The sequence below is a fragment of the Choloepus didactylus genome, chromosome 20, assembly GCF_015220235.1.
Source record: "Choloepus didactylus isolate mChoDid1 chromosome 20, mChoDid1.pri, whole genome shotgun sequence".
In the NCBI taxonomy this organism is placed as follows: domain Eukaryota; kingdom Metazoa; phylum Chordata; class Mammalia; order Pilosa; family Megalonychidae; genus Choloepus; species Choloepus didactylus.
The window spans coordinates 5,247,470-5,271,602 of record NC_051326.1 but is presented as its reverse complement, the minus strand read 5'-3'; the positions used below and the strand labels follow the sequence as shown (position 1 = coordinate 5,271,602).

Below are 24,133 nucleotides of genomic sequence, written 5' to 3'. Positions count from 1 at the left end.
CGTACCGAGAGACTTAAGTCTCAAATGTCCTTGAGAATGACCACATCGAACACACAGAGAAAACAAGCATCCTTTTTGGTTGTTTGTTTAAATTAAGAGTTGATTCATTTTCATCACACATATGGAACCATGTGTTAATACTTTTTCTACATCCTTTTTTAAAACAACGTCAATCAATCCAGCAGCTGCAAAATTCTCTATTCCATGGAAAGATGGGACAATTAGAGTTCATATCTATTTTTAATCTATGCCTTAGTGCAGCCTGGGGATTAAGCAGAAGTAGCTGATTCTAGGCATTTGATGTCTCTTTTTCACATAACATTTAAAGGCCTCAAAATTAGGTGAGGCTGGTATGTGCATGGATGCATATGTTTATGCATATTTTCCTAATTCTTCTAAATGTCCAAATTCTTCTAAATGTCCTAATTCTTCTAAATGTCCAAATACATGGAAAGTTATGCTGGGGGTGGATTAGGACCTGAACTAAGGGTCACAGTGGATGGCTTTGAAGACCAGCTTTCTGACTTTACAGCTCTATGAAATTAAACAAGATGCTGAGGTGCATGTAACTTACCTGGAGCATGAGAAACAAGCACATGCATTGCCAGACATCTATTGTGTGTGCCCCAAATGCTTTGCAAATTGCACAGGGCCATACAAATTAAAGAACTATTCATGGCTAGACGGCAGAAGTCTTGGGTTGCAAAGTAAATGCAGAAGTGCAGCGCAGGGTAGAGGGTGTGTTCCCCAGGTCAAAACCGAAAGATTCAAGCCCAATCTTTGCCCCTTACTTTAGTTGAGTGCTCTTGGAAAAGTCACATACCTGGGTGAACTACGAATGTCTTTGCAAGATTAAGGACAACCTACTTCAGAGTGTCGCTATGAGAATTAAATAAAAAAAAATTATGACAATATTGAAGGTTACTCAGTAAAAGTTAGCAACTATTATTGTGATAAACCACCATTCAAATAAGACTGGGTGAAGTACTTTTCAGTTTTTATGATCAGATAAAAAATATAATTTAAAAAAATTATTAAATCCCATACTGGTATAAATACTTCTACTGGGACTGCCAAATCCTTGAATATTTATAGATAGATTTTGAAGTTGAAATGCCTTCATTTTAAAGGAGAATTTTTTTCTCAGTCTATAGTAAGAAATTCTATTTCAGAGAAAATGTTGATATGCCAGTTTTAATGAATAATTTAAAAAACAATTGAGACAATCCTTTCTTTAGTCAAAAGAATGTTAATCTATCATTTCAGAGTAAACATTCTGTACCTAAAACCTGCATGGGTGGTTTTATTGATCCATTGAAATGAGGAGGAAGGAGGGATGATACATTCTTTAAGCTTAATGTCAGTCAATTTCCCCCAGGCATTTGACCTGCAAGATGTTTTCCCAAGTGAAAGAACATTATCTGAGAGAAAGAGAGAGAAAGGAAGGAAGGGAGGGAGGGAGGGAGGGAGGGAGGAAGGAAGATATGGTAGCAGCAACCCCAGTGCGGTATGGTCTGTGTCACTCCACAGAGATGAGGAAAGCAAGGTGAGTCCATCGTGTCAAGGAACAGTGAAGAGAGACAAAAGTCATTAAAATAAGTCAAGTGAGTGGATAATGGGTGTATGTGCAAGGGACAGAGGTCACCCAGGAGAATAGGCAACCTACTCTATTTGGGGGCCCCAGGGGAAGTTTCGATGGTAAATTTAGGGCTATATCTCGAAGGGTGAATAGATGTTTCCAGGGAAGCAATAGAGAAAAGGCATGGAAACCAGAAGACCAATCTGGTTGGAAACAGCAAGTGATTATGGCATTGTGGGGTTCAAGGTGCAGAGCAGGGGGAGGTGGGGCCAAAGAGGTAAATCAAGGACCAAACTGTGATGTCCTTTTATGTAACTTATAATAAGAACCTTTCCCTAATTTGGGCTGCATGGTGAAGCCTGCTGGTGACAGTTCACCAACTGTCCTGGCATCCAGGAGTCCTTGTTGGATCCAGGGGTTATTACTTCAGGGAAGTGCTGCTGAGACCGAGAAAATCTGTGCCCCAAATCGATGTTCCTGGTTCTAGAGTCTGTTCCTGCTTGGGACTGCTTGTTGGAAAGGGTCCAGGCCTATAAGACTCAACTGTGAGCCAGGAAGCACTGGCAGCCAAATGGAGGGCTCCCATAAACCAAACTTTAGAACAAGTATCCCAGGAGCACAAACACCGCCTTGAGGCCGTTGTCCTCTCCACTGTAGTTGGTATAAAGCAGGCATTGTGCTGGCTTGAGTCTGACAGCCTTACTGCTGGTTTTACCAGCTCCTTTTGAAAACAGCTTAATGCAAATCCAGAAGGAGGTGGCTCTGAAAAGGGTTCCCTGTGTATCAGGAAGTATGCCAATGAATGTGTCTTGATCACTCATAAGCATTCCATGCATTCCTTCCTCAAGGATTTCTGGAACATCCCTGATGTGCAAGGCCTTGTGAGCAGTGCCAACACCTGACCCTGCCTCACCTTCTAGGGGTCACCTGTAACTGGGAAGGAAGATTTACAGGTAGGCAGCTCAGTAACTGTTGGCTGGGTACCCAGGAGGGACCAGGGTCCATCAGCTGGTGGAACTCAGAGGGGAGAGAAAGCTTTGAGCTGTAATGGCATCAGGGAAGGCGTCTTGCAGGAGGTGGACATAACCTGCACGTTGAAGGATGGGTGGTGGTTGGACGGATTTCTAAGGGACAGGACGGAAGGAGGCGAGAGGCGGTGGGCTCCTGCTCTACCCCCACACCCACCTTTCCAGAATCAATTAGCCCACCTCAGGCGTGCCCACTTCAGCCTCTTATCCTGGCTCCAGCAGGCTGGAGTTCTTTGCCTTCTGTGGGATGTTTGTCCCAGTTCTGTTATTCCAGCCATTCTCAACCTGGGGTGATTTTGTCCCCACCCTCCCCTTCCGAGCCCACGGGCATTTTTGGTTGTCACAAAGGAAGGGAAGGTTGCTACTGGACTGTAGTAGATTGAGGTCAGGGATGCTGCTAAATATCCTACAAATGCAAAGAACTACATCTTTCTGTCTGTCTATCTATCTATTTATCTATCTATTTTTTGCAAAGAATGCAGAGAATTACCTGGTCCAAAATGTTAATCATGGCGAGGCTGAGAAACCCTGTGACTCGTCAGCCCTTCCTTGCCCCCCAACCCCACTGAAAAGGTGCTTTAGATAGGATTCTCTTCAGCCTCAGAAGTCACCCTCAGACTTGATTCTGACATTCATCGGGGACCCCAGCAGGGAGGTCTGCTCCTGCCCCGCCTCCCCGGCAGGGCCTGCAGGGGGTCAGGCAGCTGCAGAGTTCCAGCTGCAGAGGGTCCTGGGGGAAGGGGAAAGAGGCATGACACTGGGTTTGGAGATTGGAGCCTTATCAGGGTTCTTTGAAAAAGCATTTCTGTCAAGCCCTGGAGATGGAAATCCTGTTCAAGAGGTTAAGGAGAAAAAGATGGATCAGAATATGGGGGCAGAAAAGATATTTCCATCCTGCAAACTTCCACAGCTTTTGCGTTGCACTTTGGAACCGGGCTGGAGTCTATGGAACCTGTCTTTGCTAATAGAATTAGTATAATAGGGTAATTGCTCTGTGGAACTGTGAGCTCTCTGAGGGTAAGTTCTGGGGCATATAAAAAGGCAGAAAGATTTTATGGAAATGAGCATGAAAGGAATATTAAGTACTTTGAAAATTTAAAGCATTCTAGGGCTAAATGCTATTTTGAATCCTAAAAATTTATACCCATATATATAGAAAAATTTTTTAAAAAAATCAATTTATTGACGGTTCTTGCCAGAATCCTTGTATTTCCTGCCTCTTTGGGATAACAAAGCTATTACTTGAATTTGAAGTCATTGGATTATCCATGTGCTCTTCATTTTACTTTCCCCCCTTTCATTTTATTTTACTTTATTCTATCCTACTTTATGTTTGTCAACTGACATAGTAGGAATCAGTGGGAAGAAAATCTTTTTAGGTAGATAAAAATCTGCGGCCAGGAGCTGCAACAGTGAGGGGAAGCAGGAATGTAGATGTACCAATAAACACCAGATGCTTTCTGAAATAATTTCTCCCATCCCTGCAAGCTCTTGTGGATGGTTTTTAAAGAAACACCTTTATACAATTCATTGCTCTCTTGATAGTTCTCTGAGATACTTTGATCTATGAATTCATTTAATTTCAGCTCCTTGCCTCTGGGCTGGCTCAGACAAGCTGCTTGTAGCTACTGGAACCCACCAACTTCCAGGCTGAGGACCAGGCTGGCGGCTGTCACATACCCACTGTATACTTGGTCACACGTGGTAGGTGCTGGGATGATGTGTGTCAAATTAATGTGTGCACGGTCGAATCTGTTTGGTGTATACATTTCTATGCTAACAGAATTTGGTATCAATATGGATAGTTGACATTTATATCCAATCCCAGATTCCAGTTTGTTAACCTTAATCAACCGATTCCACTCTATGTGTGTCTGAGGCCTTCCCAAGAGCGTCTCCGGCCAGCTGCCGCCTGCCTGTGGGGAGAGGCAGGGCCCCCCTCAGGAGAAGGTGGGGTGACAAGGCTTAGCCAGGGGAAGGCAGTGGCTTTGTCCATCTCACAGGTTGGATTTGAGGAAGTGGATGAGGAAAAAGGAAATGGATAAGGTTGCAAGAATGTGGAAAAGTGACGTACCCGAATATCCAGGAAACTTTTGTCCTGTTTCAACACGAGCAGAGGAAATAGCATCAATTACTGGAATTGCTCTAAATCTGAGCCTGCGCCTTTGAGCACATTTTGGCCACCTGTGGTTGAGAGACCAGGGTCAGTGCCAAGAACTAGTTTTAGCCACAGTGAAGGATCCCACTGGAAACTTGTTTGTCCTCTTCTTGCTTCTGCTCCCCAAGCATAACAGAGGCCACATTCAATGAGAGAGGCCGCGTGTAACACAGATCTCAGGGCTAAATGCAGAAGTGTATGGAGTATGGGATTCAAAGACAGGCATTTATCCTATTTTTCCCTTTCATGTATTCAGGAATGGAATATCTCTTCTGCTCTGGGTTCTGGTCTGGGCACTAAGGTGCTTGGTATATTTGTCAGAAATATGAAAGATGGGATCTCTGCTGTCGGGTATTTTTCAGTAGAACATGGGAAATAGAAGAGTAAACGTGCATGCGTGCATGTGTGTGTTTACAGTGAAATATAATAATTACTATAAAAGCAGTGAACACAATGGGGACTAAAAACCTAAATCTGTCTGGGGCCATCAGTTAAGGTATTTTGGAAGAGAAGCATTTGAGCTGAGACTTGAAGGTTACATGGAAACTTTCCAGGTTGACAAGCCTGGAGAAGGCCCTTCAGGCCCAGGAATTCAGAGAGGAGTTGTGTCCATCTGACATGTAAACTGTGAGGGTGGGGAAAGGCAGGATATGTGACTAGCTCCCTAGGCAGGGGTCAGGGGTGAAGGGACCCCTTTGTCAAGACAGTTTCTGGTTTTATCCTGTAGAAGATGAGGTTCTTGGTGAACATTACATAGGGAAATAGTACAAATGTATTTGCATATTTAAATATGACCAGAGCAGTGGTGCTGAGGATGCGTGGAAGAATGTGCTTTAAAGACCATTAAAAATCTCTTGACTAGTGGCTGGTGTCTCAGGTGGGCAAAGCTGTCTGTCTGGCAGCTCTGAGGCTCAGTCTCACACAGAAAATAGAAGTCATGCTGGAATGTTTGTGCTCAACTGGGCTCAGGCAACGTTGGCCTCGGCGGTCCGAGTGGGCTCTCCAGGGCCAGCTCTGGTGGAAGCTATTTAATTGGTTCCTTCCATCTATTTCTCTTTCAAGTATCCTTTGTGAAGAGATCAGATGTAAAGCTCTCTCGGCATCACAGCGGGCTCATAAAAATTGATTTCTTTTTGTAGTCAACCAGTTTAGCCACAAGCCTCCTCTGTCTTTTTAGCTCTCTAATCACAGTCTGTTTTCCCACTAATTAGTGATGGGACAACTCGGCCCGGGCCCTCAACTGGAAACTGTTGGTGTCATGAGGAGAAAGCTCTTAATCTGATGATTATCCAACAAAGAGATCTTCTCTGACAAAAGCTCCTGGGCTGCCCGAGGTGCCCGGTCTTCTCTCTTCTCTCACAATCTCTGCTTGGTCAGGCTCTGCTGAGGCGGGAGCTTCTGTGGGTATCGGTGTTTCACCAAAAGGCACCCATGGATATATGCCAGGATGATGAGGAAGCCTGCATTTTCATTGACATTGGGGGTATTTAAAACCACTCCCACTGGCTGTTGTTTTCAAAAGACTCGGTTCTGTGCCGTACATGGGTAGATAGATGACTTAGCTCCGTAGGACAGGTTGTCTTGGCACCGTGAGCTCTTCAGTCTGTAAAGATGATGGCAGGTTTTGCTGTGTTAAAATATTTATTTTTATGTAACTTAATGTTAAATGTTTCCTAGGAGAGGGGCCATATCTGGTGTTAGGGGCAGCTTGGGAGTGGGAGAGCCATCTCTGAATCCTCCAGCAGGTGGACCTTGCTTTGAACTGGATTCTGTACATACTGTGTGACCTCAAACCGGGTAATGAAGTCATCACATTCTCAAGGAGCTAATATATACTTCCCAGAATTCTGATGACATAAAATGAAATGAGGTGCCTTAAACACTTCTTAAAGTCTAGTAGTGCAGCGTCATGGTCTTTTTGATGGATCAACTTGGCTAGGCTATAGTCCTGTTGTTTATCAAACACTAATCTAGGCGTCTTCTGCAAAGGCATTTCGTAAATGTTATTGAAGTGCATAAGCAGTTGGCTTTAAGCAAGAGATTATTCTAGAAACTCCTAGTGAAAGGACTTCCGAGTAGAGCTGAGGCTTCCCTGAAGAAGAGGAAATTCTGCCCATGGACGGCAGCTTCAGCCTATGCCCAAGTTGCAAACCACCTCCCTGAGGGTCTGCTCTACAGACTCCAGGTTTCCATTGCAGCTCCCTCCCCAATTACATACGCCAATTCCTTATAATACATCTCTTAATATATTCATATCCTACTGGTTCATTTCTCTGTTTGGACACTGATACACACAGGAAGCAATTATTTAATAACAGCTGAAGTGTAATTGTTTAATCAGAAACCAGAGGGGTTTGTTTCTGAGTTACCATGACTGGCCCTAAATATGTCTATTCTCACCAAGACTATTTCTCACTAGATATCATGGAGTAATGAGATAGCGATAAGAGTAGTAACAATGAACAGCAGATAGCATCACAAGAAGCCAGCCTGAAAACCAGGTCCAGCCAGTCCAAGCCGGGGGGAGCCTTCTGTCCCCCTCCCACTTGTCTGGGCACCTGCCGTGGGCTGAGGCCAGGCTGTTCCAGGGGCGTCCTGAGCCCTCACCTGCCACGGAGCAACCGGGCGCAACGGCCCATGCACAAAGCCACAGGCTAAAAGCCTGCCGGGATTGTTCTCAATAATTACTGAAATTCAACCATTTCCACAGTGGGTTCCTGAAGGTGTGCATAGTGCCTGCTTACCCCTTCTAGACCCCCAGCTTCCTTTTACCATTTGTGGTTTCCACGTCAAACTTCATAGAAATGGTGCCGCTCGGCATCCCAGTCCCTGTCCTGTCCAGCTGCCACATCACGGCACCGTGGCCTCCCCGGCTGCCCAGGAGCGCCACGTCCAAGGTCGGGGTGGGGCAGGCTCCTGAAGCCCATCTTTTCTGTGACCGTCTTAGGGGATACACAGCCCCCTCCAGCAAACAACTTCCTACCCCTGTCCTGCTGCATGGTCCAAAGTCTGGGACCTACTTTGCTTTTTGTTATTTATGACCTTGTTTAAAGAAAATAAATATTTCACAACCTTAACAAAGTTATTTTTTCAAGTTATTCACCTAAAAGAAACTAACTTTTTAATATGATAAAAATTCCTTACCAGTTTCCCCTGGAAAGCTTCTGATGGCCCTCAAAATCCGCACTTGTGGATGAAGCTTTAATAACTTCACTCACAACTCAGATAATGCCCTTTACCTCTTCTCTGCAGACCTGCAGGGACAGGGACAGCTCGCAGGAGCAGGGTGCCTTCCAGGCCTCAGATTCTGAGGAATGCGTGTCAAAATACATTTATTTTTCCTTCAGCCATTGCCAGCATCCTAATTTTTTTTTCATTCATATGTGAAAATGAAGCATAGAATTGACTACTCTGGAGCAAGTTTGAGCGTGCTATCTGCATTTGGTGAAATACCGATAATCTTTTTCCCTAAATGGCAGCATTTCCAGGGATCTAGCCCATCGTGGGTGCTTAATGCACAATAGCGGTTATGCCGGTGACGTCCTTGACTGACACGGAGGGGAAGGGGCCCTGCCACCCTGGCTACGTCCCGTCCTCTGTGCTTTGGTTTGCTATTCGACAGCCAACCCAGGTGTGTTGCACCTTCTGTAGATTTCCAACGCAGGGGCCCCTGGTGCCCTCTCACCAGACCCAGCTCACATCCCAGTTACGACTGCTTGACTCCCCCAGCTCCCTGCGCCTCAGCACTGCTGCTGGGGAGGGTATTTCAGAATGTGAGCCGTGATGGAGAGCAGCCCCCCATTTCTAAACGTGCTGCTGGAGAGGGGAGGCAGGGAGGGAGGATATTTGAACACATCCACTTCGAAGGCCTTAACTTTCAAATATTCCTAGGATGCAGGATTCTGGAAAGAGGAAGATGCCAATGTCCTAAGTAAACACTGACATAACACGGGTTCAGGGGCAGGAGATGACGAGGCACTCGGGGAAAGGGCTGAGACTTACTCATCAGCGTTTGTCCGTCCTCTTACTCCTTTCTCCATCCAAGCGAAACTGTTTATGGTGCTTTAGATTGATCAGCACGGCCCTGCTGTCATGCTTTTGGTCATATTGCCCTTTGGCCAAGAGTGCCTTCCTCCTCTGATCAGCCTAGTTAGCGCGACTCGTCACGGGTTCTGAAGCCACAGAAATGGAGCTGAAATTCTGGCTCCAACTCCCACTTAGCAGTATACATCTTGGGCCAAATGCACCCCCTTTCTGTCCCTCAATTTTCTTCTCTGTAAATTTGGAAAACATAATGAACACCCCTTGCTGTGATTACTGAAGTCCTTGTTACAAATGCAGAATCCACAACAACTGAATCCTAATCTGATTTTAACAAGATGCCTGGGAGCTTCTGTGCACATTAAAGCTTGAGAGGCACTGACGGCCCCTAAACAATAAGGTTATTTGGAGGAGTAAGCGAGCTAATAGATTCAAAATATGTAGACCAGCACCTAACACACGTACTAGGTGCTGAATTAGTATTAGCTATTACTATTTGTATCTTCCTTCAACATACAGCTCAAGCGGCAACTTTCCTGCCAAGCTTTCAACGACCTTTCCACTACCTTCTTCTGACTTACTTGTGCTCTCTTTTGTTTGTGCTCCCCTACATCCCTGTAGGCACCTCTGATTATTCATTTACTTGCATGCCTTCTCTTTTACACCCAGAGATGTTAAAGGATACAAAGTGTCTTTTATCTCCCTGCTCTCTGGGTCCTGACAGCGGATAGCTCCAGAACAGACACTCAATAAAATGAAAGCTACGTAAATGAATGAATTACACACACACACACATACATGCACACCCCACAACCACCACCCAGCATAAACACTCAATAAAATGAAAGCTACTTAAATAAATGAAGGATACACACACACAGCCCCCACCACCACTGCCAAGAGTGACAATGGTCACAAATACCAAATGAATGAGGTGAGAAATCCTTACTGGGAGATGTAAGGAATGCTGAGGTGCTCTGAGAAATTTCCTGAGTGAGGACGAGCTGTAAACTGCTCTTTGAACTGCATGAATATTCAAAGTTGAAAAAAGATACAGGGGTGTGGAGAGCTGGTGCATACCAACAAAGCAAAGATGCATTTCACTGAGGGTAGCCCGTCTTTTTTTATTTGTGTGTCAAATCTAGAAGAGGAACAAACAGCTCTCAAGTCCATTCGGCCACTGATGGGTTGTTGCATAGTTCTGCATTTTATTTGTCACAGGTGCTGGTGTTGCTGTTTTCTAATTTGCATGTACTCTGAAAGCCTGTAACTTCCTGCACAATTACAATGAAGTTTGACTGAGGGATTCAAGTGACCATTTTAGGCCCTGGATTTGAGCTGCTTGAAGCAGGTGATGAGTCACGGGCAGCACTGGCGTAGCTGGGCGGGGTGGTGACTGGTCTCCTGCCCACCCCCCGTCTCCTGCTCTTACTCCCACGTGGTGCTTGCCTGAGTTACTGGGGTCTCCACAGAGTCCACAGTACATGACGCTGAGTTTTCAAATATGCAAAGGTTATTTCGTTTGGATTCTCAGGATGGAGGGAGGGCTTTGCAATTTTCACTAGAGCTGTCTTTACTAAGAAAGAAATTCCAAGAAACCTGATTTGTCCACAAAATTCTGTTCCTCCTTTGTGTTGTAGATAAGAAAGAAAGATTAAAGAGTATCAGGAATAAATAAAATCTCCTGCATCCGCTAAAATATATCTTTATCCTTTCTATCCTATCTACTCCATGTGGGCAGGTATGTGATATTTTTTTCCTTATTGGCCAAAAGATGTGCAGACGAAGCCTGAATATACAGAAGGGGCTAGTCTGAAGCTTAGTGGATAGTTGACGTTCACAGCTGTCTGCAGGGAGTCCCCCTCTGCTGGGTACACTGTTAGTGCTCCAGGGGCTGATGTAAGCAGAGGAAGCAGCCGCCTAGCCTGTGTGGTGCCTCAGGCTCCAGACGGAGAGCCTGCCCACAGCTCCCGAGGCCAAGGAGCCCATCTCCATCCCCATGGAGGGACCAGTCTGCAATGGCTGAGTCCGATTGATAGGAAAGGCCATCAGCTGAAGAGCCCAGTGGAGGGTGAGTGGAGGGCACTGGATGAAGAATGGTAATTTATTTTTAAAAAGTCTTTAATGCACTGTATTAGAGTATAAATAGGAGCCAGTTTTTATGTGGCGCATATTATGTGCTAACCATTGTGATGACAGTTCACAGGTGTTACCTCATTTAGTATTTACAGAAACCCTAATGGTAGACATTAATATTAGTAAATAGCCATTGATTATTAATATTAATAATTATGAATAGCTATTTTGTTAATAATAGTTAATATTAAAATTGTTCTTGATTTAACATAGGAAGACTTTGAAGTCTTGAAAGCTTATGCAACTCACCTGTATTCAAAAAGCTTAGTAAACATGAATTCTCATCATTTTAATTTGTATGATTTCTAGTGAATTTGCATATTTTTTCACATCTACTTACAGCCTTTTTTGTTGTTGTTGTTTAGTTTTGCCTTTTCTGACTCCTTAAGCTTCCAGAACTAACGTTTTGGGATCCTGTGATTGATGAAGCATTTGCCAGTAGGTTTTTCTGCATATCGGGTCTTGAGGGTGATCATTCAGCTGTCAAAATTTTCTTTGTAAAGTTAAAGTTGTTCTCTCCACCCCCACATAAAGGCCAAAGGGACAAGACTTTGTGGGATGCAGATTAAACATGCACCTGACTTTTTGATGAATTCCCAGGAAAAGGCTGGTTGGCAGAAGGGTAGGAGTTTGGTGCCAGTGAAGGGAAGTAAAGATTTAAAACCAGAAGGCAACACTCCCTCCTCTGCTTTACCCACTTCAGACCAGTGCTACTTGTCTTGGTAGGGTGAGAGAATCAGGAACGGGGTCTTTGGCAAAGATTGTGAAATATGTGATTGGAAGGGGAACGTGCAGAAGCGATTGCCAGGAGAAAGTTCTGGATTGATTCTGCCTTTGAGAATTCATACAGCCTCAGGTAGGCACTTGAACTCCCTGTACCATAGGTTCTGCCCTCGTAAAAATCCTCTAAAATATGAATTATTATTAGCCTTGGTTTAAAAAGCGCATTATAATCAGCTTCCCAGCTGAAATAGAGAGGTAATGCATGGCTTAATCCTGCTGTTTTATTTTATACAGATCTTTGCTGAGGCCCCACAGAGTGAATGAATTTTTAATCTGTAATGTGCATAGGTAGAAAAGTGTCAATTTATTCATCTTTTTTTACCAAAGCAAACAACAGCTTCATCCCTATCTTTCTAGTGAATCATTTAATGTGAGTGACGGTCAGCTTCTTGTCACCATCATTAACAAAAGAGAACAGAAAATAGAGAGAATGGAAAAACCTTTTTCCTTCCTCTGAAAAAGGTTTGGTGCCAGGGAAATCTAGTTTGTTTTTCCAGATGTGGCAGATCAAAAAGATTAGGGAATCTGCTGGAAACGGACATTTTTGAAAGCAATAACAGAGAAGGGTTTATTGTTTTGATGAAAGCAAAGAGCTGAAGGAATTAATTGGTCTAAAAATCAGACTGGAAAATTCAATACCATTTACAATAGCAAAAAAAAAAAAAAAAAAAAGAATGACAAAGACATCTCATGAAAGAATGAAAGATGTGAAATACCTCCATGACTTTGCTGTGGTTTGTGGAACGGAGCTGGTCCATGTTTTTTTTTTTCTTTTTTTTCTTTTTTTCCTTATTGCTTACCAATAGGGTAAGTACAGGAACTAGTAGTAAGTCTTCAGAATTGTTTATAGTAATGTGATGTGGCTGCAGTGTTCAAGCCTGTGTTCAGTGGATCTGATTCATTGAAAAGTGTGTAAGCCAGTTTGTGTCTTTTTGAATCTACGTGTAAGTCTCATGGGGTGTGAGCCATGACACGCGGCTCATAGGATACATATGCTGGCCTGCGATGGAGTGGAAAACAGAACTGATTCTGCATCATAAATACAAAATTTATAGAATGTCACTGAAAAAAATTAAGGAGACCTAAATAAAGGAAAGGATAAACTATGTTCCTGGGTTGGAAGATGTGCTATTTTACACGTCATTCCTTCCCCAGATTAAGTTTACAGAGTCAATGCAATTCCAGTTGAGATCTCGGCAGATGTTTTGTGGAAGAGAAAACAACAAGTTGAATATTAAATTCATATAAGCTAGTGTAGTAGGCTGAATTATGTTCTTAATCTTAATCCATTCCTGTGGGTGTAAACTCATTGTAAATAGGACCTTTGGAAGATGCTATTTTTACTTAAGGGGTGGACAACTGAATCTAGCCTACTGAAACCCTTTATAAACAGAATGAAATTCAAGCAAAGAGAGAAAAAGACACGTGGAGGAGAAAAAGCTGGAAAACAACAGACCCCAGAAGAGAGAGAAGACCCCACTGTGTGCGCTGCCTATGACAGAAGAGCCAAGGACCCAGGATCGCCAGCAGCCAGCACCAGAGTGCAACAGTTTTCGGGCAGAAAGCTTTGCCTAGCTGATGCCTTGATTTTGTTTTCTCCCCCTGCCTCCCCCAAACCATGAGCCCAGTAAATTCCCATTGTTTACGCCAACCTGCTGTTTGGTATTTGTTTTAGCCGCTTGGAGACTAAGATAGCTAGAAAATAACTAAGGCAATAAAAAGAAAGTAAAAAAGAAAGTTGGAAGCCTTCAACTACCAGCTACCAACCCCTAGTCTATGGATATAGTATTTAAGACTGTATACCAGGACAAGGATACGGAAACTGACCAGTGGAACAGAGTAGCTCGTCCAGAAACAGATCCCAGGCACTCATGGTCACCTCATTATGACAAAGGAGATGCTGCAGTGCAGTGGGGGGAAGGGTGATATTTTCAATAAGGAGTGCTGGGTCAATTGAATCCCTATTTGGGAAAAAATTACCTTGACCCTCTATTTCAAATCAGACACAGAAATCAACTCTATATCAATTGTAGAGCTAATCATGAAGTTTTAGCAATAGAGCTTTTAGATGAAAACACAGGAGAGCATCTTTACAAACTTGAGGTAAGCAAATATTTCTTAAAGAGGATGCAAAATGTGTTAACTGTACAACTTGATGAATTTATGTTAAAATTAAGGGCTTTTTCATCAAAACTCTCCATTAAGCCAATGTCAAAGCAGCCCATAGGGTGGGAGAAAGCTCACAGTGCATATGTTCAGCAAAGGATTCCTATCCAGATATATTTCAACATCCTAGAAATCAATAAAAAGTGCCTGACAATCTAATTGAAAAATGAGCAAACAACTAGAATGGATACATCAAGAAGGCCATCCAAATGGTTAATTAACAAATGAAAGGCCACTTAACTTCATTAGTCATCAGGAAGACGCAAAATAAAACCACATTGAGATACTACTGCACACCCAGCAAGATGGCTGAAATGAAAAAGATATAAGATAGCAAATCTTGGCAAATATTTGGAATAACTGCAACTCGTGTATTGCTGATGGCGATGTGATGTTAGCACATTCTGATGCTATGTCTACTAAAGCTAAACATATGTCTACTCCATGAACAAGCAGTTTGTACATATTTTACCAAAAGATATATATCACAATGATCATAGCCATGCTCAACTCTAAACTGAAACTCCTGCAGAGCCCTTCAAGAATAGAATAGAAAAATACTAAATCATGATATATTTAGACAGTGGAATATTATATAGCAATGAGCATGAACAATCTACAACTACACCTAATGTTAGGGAAGAATACCAGAGATATTAAATGAAATGAGTCAGATACAAAAGTGTACATATTTATTAGACAATAGCAATTTATGATGTTCAAAGCCAAAATAATGATCACTTTTAGGGAAAGTAATGACAGAATGGGGGTACAAAGGAGACTTCTAGAGTGCTGGTAACTTTCTCTTTCTTGCTCTGGTTTCATGAGTGAGTTCAATTTGAGAACATCCACCGATATGTTCTCTCTTCTCCATGGTTATCCTGTCAGTTGACAGGTTATGAAAGATGATAGGTAGGTAGGTGTATAGAAGATATAGATAGATAGATGATAGATAGATAGATAGATAGAGATAGATAGATAGACAATAGACAGACAGACATAGATTTCAAGTGAAGAGTTAGTCACAGCTTGGAGGGAAAAGATACGAAGATAATAAAAATAAGTAAAGATAGATTTCCACTTCTGAAATTTCCCTGAAGTTGTGCAAGCACTCAGCATTCATCAAAAAGTTTATAAGATCATGCCCTCTTTAAAGAGAGAGGGTGAAAATGATAGATTTTCCACTATAAAAGTGCATTTTCAAATATAAATCTGGTAGATGTATCTAGCAATGCAGAAGAAAAAGCATCGGGGAAGAACTACCATATATAGGGAACATAAAATGAGTCAACAACTCTACAATCTGCAGCTTGAATCTTTTTTCATCAAGAAAATATACTGTCTCAAGTCAAAGAAACACTGGAAGTGCCTCTAATGATGGTTTATTATAACTGGAAGCAACGGGATCTAACAGGATCACTGGGAGCCCAGATTGAGGCACTACATGAGAAGCCAAAGTACCTCTAAAATGGGAGCTATTTTGGGTCTTAATTTAAAAGGAATATTATCGTCAGCTTTCCAGCTGAAATAAATGGGAAATGTGCATCCTGGTGCTATTACCTAAAAGTAATAACCATGCTAATTTAGTTTAGAATAGGTACAGGATTGTAAAATCAAAAGGCCTTTAGAGCCCTCACGCAGACACATCTGTGCATGGGCCCGGCTCACAGGTGCAGCCCCGTGGCTCCATAAATGACATGATGAGAATTCGCCTTGCTCAGGGTTAGGGGGCGGTGGAGGCATCTGTTAGAAGGGTTTTGTGCCCACCTCATGCTCTCAGGAATGCTGCCCTTGGTCAATCAGATTTAAGACACTTGTTTGATATCTGGCTTCCCTTGGGATAATACCACATATGAGCTGCACGTTATTATTTCCTGGGTGGATAAGCTTTCACACGGCTGCCGTTTAGAATACCTTTGCCTTCATTCATTCATTCAGTTATTTGCTCATTATTTTCTCCACTCACTAATTTATTCAGAGATTGCGACTGATTACAATGTGTTAGGATTGTGGAAGAGACGGAGGTGTCTAGGAAATGGTCCCAGGCTCCAAAGATAGTGAATACAAATGAAAAATCCATAAACATGAAAAGCAACATAAGGTAGAAGGCAGTAAAAGAGATTAAAACACTCTGGTAATTTAGAGAAAGAAAGGCTCATTTTCAGAGAAGTTAGGAAGGTTTTGTGGAAGTAGTGGCCTTCGAACTGCACCATAAAAAGGGGAAACCACTTGTACAAAGAATTTGAAATGAAGAGGATCCCAACTGGAGGAACCTGGATGAACGAATGCACAGGGTGGAAAAGTTTGGGTGTGTGCGGGAAGCAGCAAGTCATGGAGCTTTCCTGGGACACGGAGGTGTCTGAGGGAGCCCTGCAAACTGGACAGGAAGGATTACGTGGTGGTGGGGTCTCTAAATTGAACTGAGAGATTAGAGACCACAGGTATTGGAGAGTTACTGAAGACTTTGGACTGAGGAGAGAGGGACGCTTGGTTAGAAACGTCCCCTCCACCAGAATGTGAGTGACCTGCAGGCAGGGCCTGCTCTCTCCTGCTGCCTGTCCCAGCACGTGTGGACTACTGAATGCTCTTAAAGTGTGCCATGCAGGGTATTAGTAGCACATGGATTCATTTAATATATTTATTTACTTTCTGATAATACATGCACATGATACAAAAAGAAAAATGTTCAGAAGAGTTTACATTGAGAAACTCACTCTCTGCCATTCAGTTCCATCATACAAAGGCTGGAATTCTATGCACCAAGTTCTGCACCAGCTTTTTTTTTTTTTTTTTTTTTTTTTTAATACAGTTAATTTTGAGAATTAAACTTCCACAATGCCTGGATTTTTTTCTGTTCCTTTTCCTTTTTCTCCGATTCATTCCCAGTGCCTAGAATAGTCCTGGTCTATAGTAGAAATTGAATAAATATTTGTTGAATGAATTTATGAAGTATCTATTAAAGTTCACAGCATATGATAGACAATTAAATGTTAGTTCCCCTTTCTTTTTCTTTATTTCAGAAGCAATGCCACTAGCAAATTTATAATTATAATCTTTTTTTTTCTTTTAGGTCTTCTTTTTTTTTTTTAATTCACTTTATTGAGATATGTTCACATACCATGCAGTCATACAAAACAAAGTGTACATTCAATTGTTCACAGTACCACCACGTAGTTGTGCATTCATCACCAAAATCAATCCCTGACACCTTCATTACCACACACACACAAATAACAAGAAATAAAAATTAAAGTGAAAAAGAGCAATTAAAGTAAAAAAGAACACTGGGTGCCTTGTTTGTTTGTTTGTTTGTTTTTCTCCTTCCCCCATTTTTCTACTCATCCATCCATAAACTAGACAAAGGGGAGTGGTCCATATGGCTTTCCCAATCACATTGTCACCCCTCATAAGCTACATTTTTATACAATCATCTTCAAGATTCATGGGTTCTGGGTTGTAGTTTGATAGTTTCAGGTATTTACTGCTAGCTACTCCAATTCACTAGAACCTAAAAAGGGTTGTCTAAATTGTGCGTAAGAGTGCCCACCAGAGTGACCTCTCGGCTCCTTTTGGAATCTCTCCACCACTGAAGCTTATTTCATTTCCTTTCACATCCCCCTTTTGGTCAAGAGGATGTTCTCCATCCCATGATGCCAGGTCTAGATTCCTCCCTGGGAGTCATATTCCACATTGCCAGGGAGATTCACTCCCCTGAGTGACAGATCCCACATAGGGGGGATGGCAGCGATTTCAACTGCCAAGTTGTCTGCACCAGCTTTTATACTTATTTATGCATCAGCTATTATTTCTCACTAGTATATATAGAACTGCCTCATTCTTTTTTTTTTTTGAAATAAATTCAAAGTTACATGAATAGTTGCAAAAACAATACTAGCTCCATACACAGAATTCCATCATACCTTGACCCCCCTCCCCCAATAGCTCAATCCACCAACTTTAACATGCTGTCACATCACTATTTCTTTCCCTCCCTCCCTGTCTATCATCCATCATCTATTGCTCTGCCTTCTGAACATATGAGAGTTAGCTGCACACATCCTTGAACATACACTATAATTCACGTATATACTTCCTATGAACAAAAACATTCTTTTATGTAATTCCATTAAGCACAGCTAAGAAGTATAAGAGATTCAACAATGATACAATGCTTACATTCTATATTTCCTTTTCCTTATGTCTCAACTGTGTCCCTTGGAGCCACCTGTCCTCTATCCTCCAATCCCTTCCAAGTTCATCCTTAGCATTCAATTGTCGTCTAGTTAGACTGTCTTTTTTTTTCTTTTTTCAGTTGTGGAAACATATATACAGCCTAAATCTTCCCATTCCACCCCCTCCCTAGACTTCCATTAGTGGGATTAATCACATTTAGAATGTTGTAATGCTCTTTCCCATCGTCCATTACTAGAAATTTCCCTTCACCTCAAACAGCAACCCTACACTCATTTCTTAACTCCCCATTGCCCCTTCCCGCATTTCTCTTAACCCAAACTCTACTTTTGATCTCTATGGTTACATTCTCTGATAATTTCTTTGTGTTTACTATGGGGCTTAAAATTAACCTCTTAAATCCCTGTCAATCTTGTTTTTCTTTGATACCACCTTCACTTCAATAGGGCACAATAACTATGTTCCTATACTCCTGCATTCCCTCACCTTTATATAGTTGTCTAAAATTACATATTTTACATTGAGTTCAAAACCACTGATTTGTCCTTAGAGTTTGTGTATTTTTTATCATGTTGGAAGTAAATAGTGGAGTTACAGTTCAAAAATTACTGTGTTCTATTTGTATTCCATTGTGGTTGGAGTATGTGCTTTGAGTATGTTCAATTTTTTTTTTTTAATGATTTCTTGAGGCTTGTTTTATGTCCCAGCTTATGGTCCCTTCTGGAAAAAGATCTGTGATCAGTAGAGAAAAATGAGTGTCCTGGTGATTTGGGATGTAAGGTACTATATATGTCTGTTAAAATTCTCTATATCTCTTTTTCCTTTCTTTGTTTCTCTGTTGGTAGGGCTCCCTTTAGAATCTGAAGTAGGGCAGGTCTTTTATTGGAAAAGTCTCTCAGTATTTGTTTGTCTGTGAAAAATTTAAGCTCTCCCTCAAATTTGAAGGAGAGTTTTGCTGGATAAAGTATTCTTGGCTGGAAATTTTTCTCTCTCAGAATTTTAAGTATGTCTTGCCACTGCCTTCTCGCCTCCATGGTGGCTGCTGAGTAGTCACTACTTAGTCTTATGTTGTTTCCTTTGTATGTGGTGAATTGCTTTTCTCTTGCTGCTTTCAGAACTTGCTCCTTCTCTTCAGTATTTGACAGTCTGATCAGAATATGTCTTGGGGTGGGTTTATTTGGATTTATTCTTTTTGGAGTTCACTGGGCATTTATGCTTTGTGTATTTATATTGTGTAGAAGGTTTCGGAAGTTTTTCCCAACAATTTCTTTGAATACTCTTTCTAGACCTTTACCCTTCTCTTCCCCTTCTGGGACACCAATGAGTTGTAAATTTGGACGTTCTATTGTATCTTCCGTATCCCTGAGATCCATTTTGTTTTGTTTTTTTGATTTTTTTCTCCATTTTTTTCTTTTGTTCTTTCATTTTCTGTTCTGTGGACTTCTAGGACACTGAGATGTTGTTCAGCTTCCTCTAGTCTTGTATTGTGAATATCCAGAGTCTTTTTAATTTGGCCAACAGTTTATTTCCATAAGATCTTCTATTTTTTTATTTACTCTTGCAATGTCTTCTTTATGCTCTTCTAGGGTCTTCTTTATGTCACTTATATCCTGAGCCATGGTCTTCTTGATATCCTTTAAATCCTTTGCCATGTTTTCATTCTTCGATTGTAGTTCTTTGATTAATTGTGTGAGGTACAGTGTTTCTTCCGAAATCTTGATTTGTGTGTTTGGAGTTGGATTCTCCATATCATCTGGTTTTATCATATGCATTAAGATTTTCTGTTGTTTTTGGCCTCTGGGCATTTGTTTTGCTTGATAGGGTTCTTTCAAGTTGTAACAAAAAAAAGGATATCGATCTAATTTTTCAGAGACAGAGTTTGGTGACGTACACTTTCTCTAACTAACCAGCAGATGCCGTCTGTGAGTCACCTATACCCCTCAAGTCAGTTCTCCACCTTGTCCCCGCGGTGTGTGGGGAAATGATTCTTGTGGGATTCAGTTGGAGAACTGTTTGGGTGTGTTGCTGGAGCCATCTGCCCTGAATGTGGGGCATGTGTACGGGTGGCCAGGGAGGAAGGGCAGTTCTACTGTTCAAATTTCCCAGGTTCCAGGAGATTCAAGGCTGCCACAAGAGTCTAAGCCTTCATTTCAGTTCAGCTCCAGACCCTCTCTCTCGCTGTCCCACAAACCACTGGACTTGGCATAGCATCCCTGGGTTCTCCGAGCAGGTCCCCCCTCTGAGCCACAATCCTCCAGGCACTCAGCCGAGGGAATGCCGTGCTACATCACCAGAGCACGCCATCCCTCAAGGGAAGCCCTGGATCACCTGGCTGTGCCGCGGCGCGCTCTCGGCTCGTTTCAGAATGCAGAATGTCCGAGGCTGTCTGCCTTGCGGGCTAAGAACAGCTGAGGTTTTCTCCACAGAGAGAGAGCGAGGGACAGAAAAACTCCCAGGTTCACCCATCAGCCGGAGATAGCACCTGATTCTCTGGGCTCCCTATCCTGAGACAGATATGTCCCCCGATTCTCCCAAGGTCAGTTGTCACCAAAAGCCTCTGTCTGCTTGTTGAGGATTCGCTGTCTGTATTGAGCAGTTAACATTAAAACCTCACTTGGAGCTGGGCTGAGAGAGTGCACGGCACGGCTTCTGTGAGGGAGGGGCTCTCGGCTCTAGGTTCTCGGCTCTCAGCACGGGTCCGCAGTTTTACTTACAGATTTTATGCTGTGATCTCGGGCATTCCTCCCAATTCATGTCGGTGGATGTTGAGTGTACAGTCACATTTGTCTCCCCGCTGTTATTCCAGGTTATTTACTGGTTTTTTGTTCATTTATGAATTGTTCTGGGGAAGACTAAGTCTTCCACTTCTCTCTGTGCCGCCATCTTCCTAGAATCCTCTCATTCTTTTTTTAACTACTGTGTAATATTACCTTGGATGGAGATAAAATAATTTATTTAAATAATGGTATAAAGATAGGTATTTGGACATTTTTAGTATTGTCCTACTTAAAAAATATAGCAATGAAAATCCCATGTAGCTAGTTTATAGGATGTAGCTACAGGAAAGTTTTGTAAAATGTTATCATGAAATATTTAAACTTAAGAATGATGAATAATTCAACAAGAACCCTTGTGATCATCACCAGCCAAAGAAATATAACATTAACAATAACCCATGGGTAGCCATCACCAAGTACACACCTCTCCCTGCCCCTAGGTGAATATCATCAGTCTAAGTGTTACCAGGGCTGAGCAATTTTACATGTTTTTCAGAATCATTTGTATTTTTCCTTTTTGGTGAACTTTCTGTTCAGATCCATTTCACATATTATATTCTATTGGTCTTTTTATTGATTTATAGGAACTCTTTATATATTAGAAAAACTCACTCTTTGTGTGGAAAGACAAAAGAGGTTGACTATGGGTAACCCTTGCAGCTCTCTCCTGGTTGCCTGGCCCCTCCTCTGCTGAGATGCATTAGCTGGGCTCATTCCCAGCTTCCACAGTGTTATGAGGTGGTGGCAGCTTGCATTCCCAGCAGGGACATACAACTTTGCTCAACAGCTGCACTTAAGCTCAGCCTGTTTTTCCTTGGACTTGGAGGGGGAGGCTCTTGCCCTTTGCTTATATAAAGGAAGAGCAGCAAGGAAGCACAGCCCCTTTCCTGTTACACAGCCCCAAAGGGCATCCATTTGTACCTGACCAAGCATTCGGCCTTGCAGTTGCTAAGAGAACTGGCTCATACAACTTTCCGACCAGAAGATGCAAGCAGGGCTTGTTTTGAGCCTTTTGCACAATCACCTCTGATGTGGGTTGCACTTATTTTCTTTCTCTCAGTTTATGATTTGTCCTTTGACTTTGTCTTTTGTCTTGATCAATGTTGTTAATTTCTGCAGCTCATTTTTAAGTCAAAACTCTTTATTAGAATATACACGCTTATATTAACAAGTACAAAGGAGCTTTTGTTCTGCCCTTAAAATAACTTCTTGCATTTGCCATACACAATGGATGATTAATATCTCAGCTTGATGTCTCAAAATACATAGTTTAATCCAACTGACTTCCTCTTATACAACTTAATAGTCAGTAATGGTCCATAGAGATATGTAATTCTCCTTTTATTGCCCTGTCTGGTCTCATAAATTCTATCTTGCAAATGGGAAGATGCATCATGTGCTATATCTCTGGACAAAATAGAATAAAGTGTACTTTTAGGTTACTTATCTATGGGTTATAAGAGTCTCTTTAACTTTTTGAAAGTTTCTATTACTGAAACAAAATACAACAAAAGCAAAAAGAAACATACAGGGGAATTCCCTGTGTGCATCATCCTTCTCCCACCATCAACAATTCGCAGCCACTCTTGATTGTCTTTGCCACTGCTAACCTCCCTGCCCCCAACCGCTTACTCTGGGTCAATTTATCAGTCCTTTATGTATGGTTTCTCAGATTTGTTTTATGCTTATAAGAAGCTTTCACCACTCCAGGGTTATTAAAAATAATTATCTGTATTTCTTTCTACTGCATTTTGGTTTTATTTTTCAAATTTAAATAATTGTTCAACATGGCATTCATTTTGGCCTAAGGCATAAAGAATGTATCTTCTTATTTTCTTTCAGATTGTTTTTTAATTGCTCAGCTAGAATTTATTAAATAATCCATGCTTTCATTAATGATTTTGAATGGTAAATTGATCATATACTCAATTCCATTTGTAGTTGGGATTTTCTGGATATTCTGATATATTTCAGTGATGCACCAAAATATTCAACATAGCATACTGTCAAATTCTGTACTTATTATTTTTCTAACTATCTGGTAGGGTTCAAGTCTTCTAATTTCTCTTCTATTTCAGAATTTTTTGGCCACTTGTGCTTATTTTGTTCTCCAAGTGGATTTTATAATCACCTTATTTAGTTTAAAATAAAATAATGTTTAGAATATCACCTTTCCAGGTTGCTGGGAGGGTTAAATGAGAGCGCACACAGCATATCCCTGACAGAATATCTGGCTTCAAGCAGGTGCTCAATAAATGTGTGATATACTAACGGGAAAATCTTGGTTAATATGAATTATTTTAATCTATGAATAATTAGAACAAATTAATATCTTTATAATATTGAGCCTTCCTCTTCCAGGCCGTGCTGGCCTATGCTCAAATCTTCTTTTGCATCTGTCAGGAGGGTTTTAAGGTATTATTCATACAGATTTTGCAGATTTCTGGTTAAGTGTGTTTCTAAGTTTTGTATCTTTTTGGTGGTGTTACTGCTATTTTAACAGTCTCTTTAGTGACTTTTATACCATCTCCCAAAAGTGTGTTACTTATTTAGTTGGACGCTATAATAATTTTGTACCCAGCCATTTTATTATATTCTCTTGCCATTTTATTTTTTTTCAGTTGGTTATCTTATGTTTTGCTGATAAACACATACAACCTCAAATATTGACCATTTCCCTCCTTTTCAAAAGGTTTTCTTTTTATTTATCTTTTCTAACTGTATTAATTAGCACTTCTAAAACAGAGTTAAATAAGAGGGATATCTTGTTACTTACCTTGATCAGAGTGCCCAGGTTTAATTTAATTGGATTATGGCTTGAGGAAAAAAATATATCTATATTTTATTTTGCCAGAACCGGTACCATTTCCAGGTGTGATGGGGGTTGCACTGGGGAGATTATGCTGGATTACACAGTTGGGCCCAACGTAACCCCGGAGTCCTTACAGGGGTGGGCAGGAGGGTCAGGCTGAGAGAAGGTGAGTGAAGCAGAAGCAGAGGAAGAGGAGGGGATGTGACGAGGAGAGAAGGGGATGTGAAGAGGGAAGTGGAGGTGGGAGTGATGTGGTTTGAAGATGGAGGAGGGCTCCAGGGCTCAAGGAATACATGTGGCCTCTCAAAGCTGAACAGGAGGAAACAGCCTCCCCTGGAGCCTCCAGGACAGAAGGCAGCTCTCCAAGCACCCTGATTTGGGCATCTGGTAATTTGTGGTAATTTGGTATAACCACAATAGAGAGAGAAGGAACTTCTAAAATTTAATTCATTTTCATTTATG

General features: G+C 41.6%; 1 long non-coding RNA gene across 2 annotated transcripts in view; it reads left to right on the top strand.

Annotated features, from left to right (window-relative positions):
- Window positions 1-24,133, top strand: part of LOC119516627 — a 52,067-nt gene that overhangs the window by 5,373 nt on the left and 22,561 nt on the right. For both annotated transcript variants that reach the window (XR_005213337.1, XR_005213336.1), the window contains exons 2-3: window positions 2,428-2,532; window positions 4,194-4,311. This is a non-coding gene — a long non-coding RNA (uncharacterized LOC119516627). The remainder of the gene's footprint in view (window positions 1-2,427; window positions 2,533-4,193; window positions 4,312-24,133) is intronic.